We start from the raw sequence: 13135 nt of genomic DNA on the forward strand, positions 1-13135 counted from the left end.
CCTTAGACTCAGCATTTCTAAAACCCAAACCATTGACTTCCTCTCTCTCCAATGAGTGCTTCTCCTTCTGTGTTTTTCTCTCAATTTATGGCACACACTACTGATACAATGAGCCCAACAGTCAACTATCAACTCTCCTCACTCTTGTACTTTTTTGTGAATATGCCATAATATTAGTACTATTTATCTATTTATTTTGATGTCTGATCTTATTTATTTGTTACTTTTAGAAATTATTTTTGATTGGATTCAAACTTAGAGGTAGAAGATCTCAATGAGGACAACCTCCATCTCTTGGCAATCTGTTCCTGGAGTTTTTCTTTGGCCTTCTTTATTCTCCTGGCCTAAAGTTCAGCATACTCTGGATCCTCCTCCTTATTTTTCTTAGTACATTGTTTCTTCAAAGCAATATGTCAATTTTGTGTTGGAGGACATGGGGAGTAACGAGATGCTGAATCTTGGGCACTTTGATTTTAGGTTTCTTACCTTTTCTGTTTAGGGAACTTTCTCATAACATCATGGTGGACATCTTAGTCTTCGGGGAGATTGAAAAGTTTGTGTATTCTGTTAACTCTTTTGGGCCCCAGGCGAGAGACACAGTAGTATGTGAGTCCAGGAATATCCTCCCCATTCTTTTTTTTTTTTACCATGACCAAGTTGAGAACACTGAGATTACTTGCACAATGCAACCCTGAACAGATTTGCACTTTCTTTCTACAATCCCTTTGGTCTGTAGCAGGAATACCCCTTACTCAGCAGCAGGTAGACACAGCCATGGGTTAAGGCACTTTGCTTCATGGGAAGCCTTCTTTATCATTCTCATCTGTTTATCATTGCCACTATTGATTTGGACCATGTAATCCTTCAGTTCTTCACCAGAGCATCAGCAGCAACTTCTGTGGCCATACGCTTCTCAAAAAATGTATGAAGCTTATGTTCACTGTCCACTTCAATGAGTTTCTGGCAGCCAGTAGCTGGGAAAGCGATGTTCAGCTTCATTCTGAAGCAGCCTTCTGCCTCTGTGGCACCACGAAAAAGAGCAATGTTAATGCCTTTTTTTTTTTTTTAAGATTTATTTAGTTATTACAGACAGAGATAGAGAGGGAACACAAGCATGGGAGAGCTAGAGAGGGAGAAGCAGTTTCCCTACCAAGCAGGAAGCCCAATGTGGGGATATGGGGCTCAATCCCAGGATGCCAGGATCATGATCTGAGCCGAAGGCAGACCCTTAATGACTGAGCCATCCAAGTGTCCCAATGCTTTTTAACTAAATATTGCATTTCGGTCCCATTTTCACCTTCTCTATCCCCATTGCTACTGGCTTACTTCGAACCTCCCTCATTACTCATTTGAACCATTAACAATTCTGATTCACTCTATCTTGCCCTCCCCAATCTGTCTTCCATGAGGCAACCTGATCTTTCTGAAATGGTAATTTGAAATCATTCCCTATCCTCCTATCTCAGTGGCCACCACAGTCCGTAAAATATGGCTCAAATTTCTTACCATGGCACACACATATTGGTAACAACCAGGTACAAAAATAGTCAGTACGTTCTTGTAAAATTAGATTTTGTTCTCTAACATTTCTCTGCCTTTGCCTTTCTAAAGTAAAACGCTTTTATTTATCTTTATTCTCACTTGAAGCAGTATCTTTCAGAAAAACCTTCAAGATTCTCTCAAGCTGACTTTGAAGGCCCTTTCCTCAGGCTGTATTAGCAGCAAATTTGTCATAAATTTCTCCACTAGACCACTGAGTGTATTGTTTTTCTCTGGCTTGCCTGCTGGTAAGCTACCTGAGTTCAGGGACTAAATATATCATTTGGTCCATTACTTAGTGTATTGTCTATATAGTATAAATGTATAGTAAATAAGGCAATTAATGAAATTTGTTATTAAAAGAATAGTTATTAACTCTATAGTTTGTATGGATATATAAATAATATATATAACATATATAAAACTTATATTTATGTAAGCAACTATGTAGAAATGTGTTTATGAATGTTATTAAACGAATAGTAAATAAAGGCAATAAGAATTTGTTTTTAAACATTTTTAAAGATGGATTACATTTTTTTAATGGAAATAAGGAGAAAGAAATTTTTCCAGTTAGGGAAAGTAGTGCAGGCTGTGGCACAGGATATGTTCAAGTCCAGTGAGTTATTTGATGGGAACATGTAAGGGAAATTTTAGAGAAGATTGTAAAGAGAACCACATCACAGAGAGCCTTGAATATGTCATAATTTCTATAATTTGAAAAAAAAAAACAACTTTAGCACAAACAGTGCTATAGAAATTTTATAGAAAGGTGTTAGCTTTAATCTACCCCTGGAGACATTAGGTAATATTTGAAATATCCACAAATAAACAGGAATACATAGTCCAGGGGTGGTTATCTGACATTTAAAAGACTATAATGTGTACTTCACCTTCCAAAGAGAACTGTTACAAGTAGTTCCATTACCTGTAACCTTGATCAGTGCTACTCATTTTTTTAAGTAGCATAAAGAATGCTAGAAATATATTTCCATTGGTAAAATGTGTCCCATTCAAAATGCATGGATGGGCTTGATAAAATGAATATTCCCCCCACACTTGCACAGGCAAAGCATGAGATTTTAGAGACCTCAGTAGCTTATAATCCTTTGAGTACTTTCCTGGCTTAGGTTTTCCTTCTAACCTATTTTGTCACCTGATTCCAACAACAAAGGTGGCCAGATTTTGCCACTGGAATATTGTGGCATTTGCCTCAAGTGAATCTCACATGCAAGGTCATAGCTTAAGGTCCAGAAGGGAAGAAAGACCTGAGATATTGTTGGTCAGATGACAAAAGATTACACAACATTGTGTTGCCAGGTTGCTGGTATGTGTATGGGAGTCTGGGACAGAATTACTCTGGAGACGAGATTCCATGCCACTGGCTTGTGGTGATGGGGGAGGGAACCTGTATTTCTCAACTATATCGATCTATTAGAGACTGATTATCTCCCCTCACCACCACCCAATGAATAAATGAGAGAGGCCAAAGTGGTTTTGGTCAGCCCACAAGTTGAGGACTTTGTATTTGTTAGAAAAAGGGAAATCATTGAAGTTTTGGAGCTATCCAATTACGTGGTTGGTTAGTACATGATGCTTTTGAATCAAGGAAAACAAAATGGTGGCTGATAGGAAATTAGCTTCAACTCTTGCTATACTTAGTGAACTTTTCTGTATGTAGATAAAAATCTGGTTTCTATAAACTGATGTTGATGACTTATTGCAAATCCATCACTACTTCTACTACAACTACCACTTCTAATCATCATCACAATAATAAATCTCAGAACAAGTATCTTAAATGTTACCATTTGGTCTTCACAACCTTGATGCATTTGTCACTCTCTCGTGCACACTATGCAATTAATTGCTGAATAATACTTTTTTTTTTGCATTGGGGCTTTAACATTTAGGTTATTTTAAGGCCTTATTCTTTAAACTGTTATAATGGCCAAAAAAACACATGTTTGTTTCTGTATTATCCCTCATTCATCTCTGTATTTATTATTGCTGTCTTTACTTGCTTTAGTATACTTAATTGTAGAGTGAGGGCATTAGGTACATCAACTTTGGTAGTTCTTTTCTCAAATCTTGGAAAACAATCCCAAGAGCTCTGGTCTAGGAGATGTTTTGCAGTAGTTCACCTGAGACCAATCCTCACTTTCCATTGCCTTCTTGTAAAAGAGCAGGAGGACTGGGCAGCAAATTAATAAAAAATAATGGTGAATGTGAATAGCTTTTCCAACTGTCTTTCTGTGGTTTGATAATTTTGATCAATGCTAAACTTCTCTTTTGTGGAGTAATGAGCATAGATGTACCTTAAGAAATGATTAAAATTCAGTTAAAGTTAAAACACAAACTTACTTTGTATTAAAGATATAACAAAATTTAGAATTTGTTTTACTACTTCCTGTTAGGCTTCAGATTCAGGGAACATGGTTGTACCTTTAATAACTAAGGCTATATATTTGTCTTAAATGTATCAACCTGTTTAGAAGAAAAAGTATCTGGAAAAGATGTTAATTTTCCAGTCTCTGACAAGCTGTCTACCAAATGACTTTCCTGTGACAATAAATAGGTTTTGGTTGACATGTTTATTTACATACATTTAATACACCTTGTATTGAAAGGAGACAAATAATAACTTGACTCACTGCCAGATTACTTTATGCAGATAAGAATATAAATTCAAGACCTCTAATACATAATGGCACTAATCTTGCACTAGTGAATAAAACCGCCAAAATTCTCTATGCCTTACCCTCCTTTTATTGTTCATTTAAGGGGGATAGTGTTCTTTTCCCCTCCTTTTGAAGGGACTAGAGTAACTCCTTTTGAATAAGTAGAGAACACAAAGTATGATAATATTCTGAAATTTATTGCACAGTAAATTTTCTCTTTCACAAAGTTGCAAATAATAAATTTATGAGAATGTGATTATGGGAGGATATTTTTTCTCTTTTTCATATCTCACTGTACTTTATTTTGGAAGAGTTATTCTAGGTTTTTGATCTTTTAGGATTCATCTCTTCTAAAATCAGCATCAATATCTTAAAATGTACATTACTAATTGTTTTAAATTTTTCATAAACTTGTCTTCTTAAATATATGGGTTGCTTTTATACTTCATATCAAAATAATCTGAGTAGGTACTTACATTTAACATATTTGGGACTTTGTGGAGATGAATTTTAGATTCTTAAAATTTTTGTTTGACAACAGTTTCAAGGTTGGCTAAAATATTTCTCTAATAGCAAAAGAGTAGTACTTCAATGATGTGTCTTATAAGTGACGAATATTAAATTAACTTCTATAAAAAGCTTTACTTTTTGTTGAGTATAAAAAAGAAAGGAGGTTCTGGGTTACTATTTCTGGAAAAATGTGGAGGGTAGACCGTGTTAACACTGCCCAAAGCAGCTTTCATATCTACCACCTTGCTTTCATTATATTTAGACTCTAAATATGAGGTGAAAGTTTAAACAAGTGACCCAAATTGACTACTGGAGACCAGTAAGGTCAATATAGATAATAAAAGCCCTACTACTGTAGTAATTCTATTATATCAATGCCTTTTTGCAAACTAGTACTCTATTATATTTTTATATTCCTTGAGATATGAATAATTATAGAAAGATCAATTGCAAAGTTAAAGAAAAAGTGAAATTAGTCACCTTTGGTTACAGGACTTTTGATTTTGGTGGGATATCATCATTCTGCTTTGTGTCTGAAAAGTTGGTATGACTGTTTGTAAGGCAGCATATATTCTTCAGTCCATATACACCAATGGCTTCCTTCACATCATACCTGAGACATTTCTCTGAAATCTTTTTCATTTCAAACCACTGGAGTGGGACCATCTTAATCAACATATATGTTGGTTATACATATATGTTGTATATATGTGTGTCTGGTTATACATATATGTTGTATATATGTATATATATGCATATATATATATATACACACACATCATTAGTTTATGACTGTTCATAATAGCACAAAAATACTAATTCAGTGACTTTTTCCCCCCCACCAGAAAATTAGACAACCTATAAGAAGTTTAAGTACATAGGGAACTTTTCTTGAAATTAAAGTTAACTTAGGAAAGTATATCATTAGAATTCTGAAAAACAACATGAATTTATTAGAGATGTTTCAACTGTAACATTAGTCTCAATTCACATTAATAGAAAATAAAATTCTAGACAAACCAGGCAGAATGCAATTTAAATGCATTTTAATCCCAAAACTGAGGCTCATTTTCAGTTGGTGGCCTCATCTGAACTCCGCAATTTTCTCTTGCCACTTAATGGCTATACGGAGTCCTGGCAGCTGCCTTGTATCACAATTGTGAGCTGTCAAGGTAAGTAAAAGTAGGTATGAAACTTGATAACTCTGGTCAGTTACAGGAACAGTTCTCTAACTGCAATTACGTAGTGAGCAAAGAGTCCACAGCATTAATTCAAAAGGTCCAGTCTAGATTATTAGAGACTCTCAGTCCTGTGGGGGAATACTTATGTTACTGAGTAGGATTCTGAGCTCATATTTATCCAATAGGACAGTGCTTTCATCTTGAATTTTTCATAGTGCATTTCCATTTAGGCTGACAAACACACACAAAAGATCCATCTTCACAGAAATCAAAGTAATCATGCCTGGCTTTTTCTGCTTTGCAGTGCCATAGATCATTTTGCTACGTCCATTACTGACAAGTGCAGATATTAAACTGTGAAAATTAAAACTGTATGGTAGACCCAGAAGAAAGTCAGAAAAGGCTTCGAATGACATTGTCTGGCATGTGCAACACCACATGCAAAATTCCTTGAAAGGAGTATAAACATGGAATGAACATGGAAAAAATTGACATTTGGCTGCCTGAGAAAATCTTTTGTTTCTGTTGTAACTTAATAGCAGGACAGATTTAAAATATATATATTTCTATGTATAGGCATACATTTAAAATACACCTACCCTCATAAATCTCTTAAAACATAGTTACATGTACCTTTTAAACCTCTACTGATACTTTGATCTAATAATCAATGGAGGGATTTCGCTGATCAGCCTGAAGTTAGTTTGAAGCTTTGTAAGGACATTTGAAATCCTTTAGGCTCTCAGCTTTGCTGGTCTTTAGTAACATAGGACTGCTGTTTGCAGATTATTCCCATCTACATACCTCCCATTCCTGCTATACAAGAACATCAACATCCCACTCGAGTTATTTATTTCTTTATTTTATAGTGAAATTTGCTCTTTATTTTTTTAGACTTTTGCTTCAGACCATTTAAAAGAAAACATTTGTAAAACTAATAGAGCGACATGAGCTTTCTGTATTTTAAGATAATTAGTTTTTCCTGTGGCTCATATGAAATTGTGGTAGCAGGTAGAGCACAAAAGTAGATTAATTTTATTTAGTCATTTTCTAGGAAGTATTTAACATTTTTTATTGTTGTATATATATGCAAACATATATATATACGTATATATGTATATATATATGTATATATATACATATATATGTATATATATGTTGTATATATATTGTTGTATATATATAATTATAAATGAAAAAATGATTTTTGTGTCATGTGAAAATTCATTGCAGGTAATCATTTTAGTTTTATAGAATATAAATATTTTAGGATGCTATATGCCAAGCTAAGTGCTATGACATCCCATGGTATGGGACTACTAAATAAGAATTTATATGGTGACACCAGTCCTCCACTTAGAATACATTAAGTATTCAAATATTTCATTTGAGGAATGAGGAATTTTTCTATCATTTACATCTAAGAATTAGGGAAATTGATAAACTCTTTTTCTTAAATTTTAAAATTATCTCAGTTTTTCACACCGCATATGCCAGGAAACCTTTTTAGATTTTGTCTCCATTTCTATTGGGATAACTCTGTCATCTCCAGTGCTTCCTCTGATTTTGACTGGAGGACTTTAAGATGTCTCATGAACATAGTTCCTCACTTAAGACATGTTATTGGACTGTTTACTCTTCTGCTGTTCTGACCCAGAGTTTCTGCTAGTATGTTTGATGGAAAATCCACTGAGGTCAGTAAGGAGTCATAAAGGTACTTTGCTGCCACTCTGCCCCAGATGCCATATCCATCAGCTCACAGAGGCCAAGGAAGACCAATGAGGCTATATCAATATGGATCACATGGGAAAATGAGGCTCAAAATTGTGGTTTCCCTGACTTTGAGATTTTTAGTGAAAGAGCTCTACTTTACTTACAGCTGCTGGGTTTTTTTTTTTTTTAATAACTGAATAATTTCATTATAATGGTACACTCAGAAGGTAGATCTCAGAGAGGTAATGCAATGATGAGTAGAAAAGAAATAAGGATGGGTAGAACAAACAGACTTCTCAGTGGCTTATTGGGTTTAAAAAAAAAAAAAAAAGACGGGGTGCCTGGGTGGCTCAGTGGGTTAAAGCCTCTGCCTTCGGCTCAGGTAATGATCCCAGGGTCCCGGGATCCAGCTCCACATAGGGCTCTCTGCTCTGCGGGGAGCCTGCTTCCCCCTCTATGCCTGCCTCTCTGCCTACTTGTGATCTCTCTCTCTGTCAAATAAATAAATAAAATCTTAAAAAAAAAAAAAAGCCAAGAAAAGGGAATAACCAAAATTTATAAAAGAAGGTATGGTCAAGAAGAGAGGAACAAAATGAGTCTCAGAGAATTTAAGCTGTTTTGTCAGAGTCACCCAGCTAGAGATGAACCAAGTATTTCCCATCACAATGTGCTGGCTTTTTGCATTGGTATTAAACTGGTTTCTGTAACTTAAAGATTTTTGACATTCATCCTAGTCTATTCAGGCTACTATTAACAAAATACTATAGGTTGGATAACTTATAGACACAGAAATTTCTTGGTCCCAGTTCTGGAGATAGGGAAGTCCAAGCTTGAGTTGCCAGCAGATTCATTTTCTGGTGAAGGTTCTCTTCCTGATTCATAGAGAGCTCTTTTTGTGTGTCCTCATAGTGTAAGGAGCAGGGAGGTCTCTCAGGGTTTGTTTTATAAGGACACTAAACCCATTCAGGAGGGCTCCATCCTCAAGACCAAATCACCCCGCAAAGGCCCCATTTCCCAATACCATCACACTGAGATTAGGATTTCAACATATAAATGTAAGTGAGACGTAAACAGTCTATAGCAGCATTCCAGTTCTAGAGAGAGATTTTAACTAAAGTTAGTTCAATGAGAAAGTATATGTAATATAGACAAAGCCACCATTGTAAGCAAAAAAGGCAAATACCCAATACCCAAGTAACTATTGCTGGGAGGGATCTATTAGCCAAATTCTTCATGTGAATATTAACATACATACTGGCTTGGGTTTTTTATTGCCAGCATAGGGACAAAAAGTGAGATTCCAAGTCTGTGTGAGTAGAAACCAAAACCAAGCTCCCTACATAGAGCTAAGAATCCTAACGTACTACTTCTTCTGTGAAGTGGGGACTAGGAAAAGTGTCCATCAACCCAGAAAAACATTGTCACCAACACAAAACTGGAACACTAAGCAGGTGCCAAGTAATGATATGGAGTCTAATCTTACACAACGTATGTGGGGAATTCCTCCTTGAGAAACATAAAATTTGCCCAGGTTCTTTGAAAAGTTTGTAACCCTAAGAAGTACAAATGCTATAAACTGAGACACTTCTGATTCAAAGAGAACCACACGCATCCTAAGATTACCATAAAAAATCACAACTCCTACCAAGGAACAAACTGCTGTGGGTGAGAACAAGCTGATATAAAAATAGGAGGTTGATACTCTAAGAATTCAACTTCTGAAGGTTTAAATCAAGTATATTTGAAATGATCAGAGAGACAGGAAACACATCATTAAATAAGAATGAGACTGTATTAAAATAGAATTTCTTTTAAAATCACAAATTTTAAACATTAGATTATTGAGAGCTTAGTAAATCATTAGTGGGCTTAATTAATTGGAGTATATATGTGATGAAATCATTGTATATGGATCAGTGAGGAAAATAAATAAAAAATATGAAAGAGAATTTCATAAATAAATTATCATTTATTTGATAAATAAAGGCAAATTCCAACATTCGTCTATTAAAATTCCCTGCAGAAGTAGGGAATTAAGAAACTGATAAAGATGCAGAATTCTATGATAATTTGATGAAATTTTTGCAGAACTGAAGAACATGCATGATCAGATTGAAGGCTTATACTAACCTCCAAGTACACAGATAAAAACAGGAAAGACTGAGTTTACTGCTCACAGAGACTGAAAATTCTCCAAAAATATATACTTCAGCAATTAAAAAACAGAACAAAACAGATGAAGTAAATACAAAGCAATTGTACACAAAGAAAGTGGTAAACATTGTTGCATCTTCATAGGTATTTATTAGAATTAAAGGAAATCCCATTGACAACTTTGGTGAAATTTTAAAAAAGAGAATCATTAAATACTAGATTTCAAAAGTATAGAGGATGAGAATGGTATGGAATTGCATTGTTGGGGAAAGCTGACCAAGATAGTTAATCACTTTTTTTTAAAGTTTTTTATTTTAATTACAGAATCATTTCTGCCTTTTAAGAGAGAAGTGTGAATGTTAAACACCTAAAGGTAATCCTAAAACTGTACTATTTTAATTTCAAACCAGAGAAAGCCAACATGAAAATTAGGAAAATGCAATCTGTCCAACAGTGGGCAGAAAAAAGAGACATATGAAAGTAAAACAAAAATATGGCAAATTAGCACCCACAAAATTAAGTCATAGAAACTATTTTACAATATCAATCATAATATATACACCAATATTGTATTCATAATTTAAGGCAGAGATGTTCTGAATGAATAACAATCACCCAACAATGTGGAAAGTATAAAGAACATAAATGTTTCTGAAAAAGAGGCTGGTGTAGAAAATTGTAGTACATTTATAAGATGTGTATCAACATAGATAAGCCTTTGAAACTATTTAGAAGGAGAGAGGTGAGATGAGAAAGTTATATAGCTTAATATGACCATAAATAAAATTCCAAATACACACAGTGGTTTGTACAGCTCATATTCTATGACCCTTGACTATTTCCATCTCTTCAAACTTATCTCTTCCATTTTCTCCTTCAATTATTCTGACCTTTTCACAACTGACCTTTTTTTGCAGTATCTGAAAAAGTGTGTCTCCATGTCAGAGCCTTTCAGTCTGCCTGAGATGTTCTTCTTCAGATCTACATGACTTGCTTCTTAACTTCGTTGAGGTCTTTGCTCAAAATCAGCCCTTCAGAGAGGCTTTTCCTCACCATTCTCTGTAAAGTGACATCCCCTGTAGTGCTGTATCCATTTATCCTTCCCATGACATTTAATTAGATACTTGTTTAATTCATATATTTTAAAATCATTTTATTCAACTATGATTGACATATAATTGTACAGTTGTATGAGGTGTATATTTTTAATTATATACGTTAATAAGTTTGGAGACAAGTTTAAGCCATGAAACTGTCACCATAATCTATGTCATAAACATACTCATTACCACCAAATGACTCCTCCTGCCCTATTTATTTATTATTTGTGATAAAGAATACAATCTAATATCTATTATCTTAGCAATTGTTTTTATCTTAGCAAATTTTTAAGTTTCCAATGCAGTGTTATTAACTGGAGGCTGTGTGGTATAAAGGAAATCTCCAGGATGTGTTCATCTTCCACAACTGAAATTTTGTACCCTTTGGCTAAGATTTCCCAATGTTCCCTTCCCCCCAGTCCCTGGCAATGACCATTCTACTCTCTGCTTCTATGAGTTTGAGAATTTTAAATTTCTCATATAAGTGGTATCATGTGGTATTTGTCCTCCTGTGTTTGGCTTATTTCCTGTAGTATAATGTCCTCCAAGTTCATCCATCTTGTTCCAAATGGCAGAATTTGCCCCTTCCCCACAGCCTTTTTAAGGCTGAGTAATATTTCATTACATATATATATACACATATATACACGTATATACACAAACACACACACATACACACACACATATACACATCAATCACACTTAATTCCTCCATTGATGGGAATTTGAGTTTCTTTCATATCATGGCTATTATGTTTACTGCTGCAGTGAGTACATATTTCTTTGAGATGCTGATTTCAATTCCTTTGGATACAGTATATACCTAGAAGTGACACTGTTGGATCATATGGTAGCTCTATTTTTAATTTTTTGAGGAATCTCTGTACTGTTTTCCACAGCGGCTGCACCAGTTTATATTCTCAGCAGCTCTGCACAATGATTCCCTTTTTCCCACATTATTACCAATGTTTGTTACCTTTTTGTGCATGTGTGGGTAATATGCATCCTAATTGGTGCATGGTGATAGTTCATTGTGATTTTGATTTGCATTCCCCTGGTAATTAGTGATGTTGAACACTTTTTCATATACCTGTTGGTCAATCGTATGTCTTCTTTGAAGTAATGTCTATTCACTTCCTTTGCCCATTTTAAGATAAGGTTATTTACTTATTTATTTATTTTTATTTTTTATTTTTTAGTTATTTAAATTTTCTGCCTTAAGTCATAGGAGTTTCTTGTATGTTTTAGAAATGAGCCCTTTATCATATATATAGTTTGCATATATTTTCTTCCATTGTGTAGGCTGCCCTTTTATCCTGTTGGTTGTTTACTTTTGGTGTGCTTTATAGTTTGAGGTAAGCCTGTCAATTTTTTGCTTTTGTTGTCTATGCTTTCGTATTTATAAAATAATGCCAAAGATGATGCCAAAAGGCTTTTTTACTATGTTTTCTTCTTGGAGTTTTATGGTTTTGGGTATAATTTTGAAGTCTTTAATCCATTCTTAATTTATTTTTGTGTGTAATGTGATGTAAGAGTCTAATTTATTTCTTTTGTTCATGGATATCTAGTTTCACAGCATTGTTTTTTGAAAATAATATCTTTCCCCAATGTATATTTTTGCCACCCTTGTGAAAGATAAGTTATCATATATGATGGCTCATTTTCTGGACTCTCGTTCTATTTCATTGGTCTATATGTCTGTTTTATGTCAGTGACATATTGTGATTACTATACATTTTTTAGTTTATTACTAGATATTTTATTCTTTTAATTCTGTAAAATGGGGTTATTTTCTTAATTTTCTCTTCAGATAGTTTTTCATTAGTGTATACAAATGTAACTTTTTTCTGTTTATTGTTATCATGCAACTTTGCTGAATTTTATTAAACTTTGCTAAGGTATTAGTTCTAATATTGTGTGTGTGTGTGTGTGTGTGTGTGTGTGTGTGTTAGTTTTTAGGGCTTTTTTTACATATAAGATCATGTCATCTGTAAACAGAGCCAATTTTATATCTTCCTTTTTGATTAGGATGCATTTTATTTCTTTTTCTTGACTAATTGCTATGGCAAGATCTTCCAGGAATATGCTGACTTAAAGTGGCAAAAATGGGCATCCTTGCCTTATTCCAGATCTTATAGAAAATGCTGTCAGCTTTTTACTATTGTGTATGTTGTTAGCTGTGGGCTTGTCATCTATGGTCTGATCATACAAGGTATGATCCTTGTAATGTATTGTTAAATTCAGTTGACTAATATTT

The 13135-nt window shown here is 34.3% G+C and overlaps 1 pseudogene; it reads right to left on the reverse strand.

Annotated features, from left to right (window-relative positions):
• Positions 1-233: 233 nt before the first annotated feature.
• Positions 234-999, reverse strand: LOC116859556 (annotated as a pseudogene).
• Between the last annotated feature and the right edge of the window lie 12136 nt (positions 1000-13135).

This window comes from Lontra canadensis, unplaced genomic scaffold (assembly GCF_010015895.1).
Source record: "Lontra canadensis isolate GAN:19392208 unplaced genomic scaffold, GSC_riverotter_1.0 scaffold159, whole genome shotgun sequence".
NCBI classification, from domain to species: domain Eukaryota; kingdom Metazoa; phylum Chordata; class Mammalia; order Carnivora; family Mustelidae; genus Lontra; species Lontra canadensis.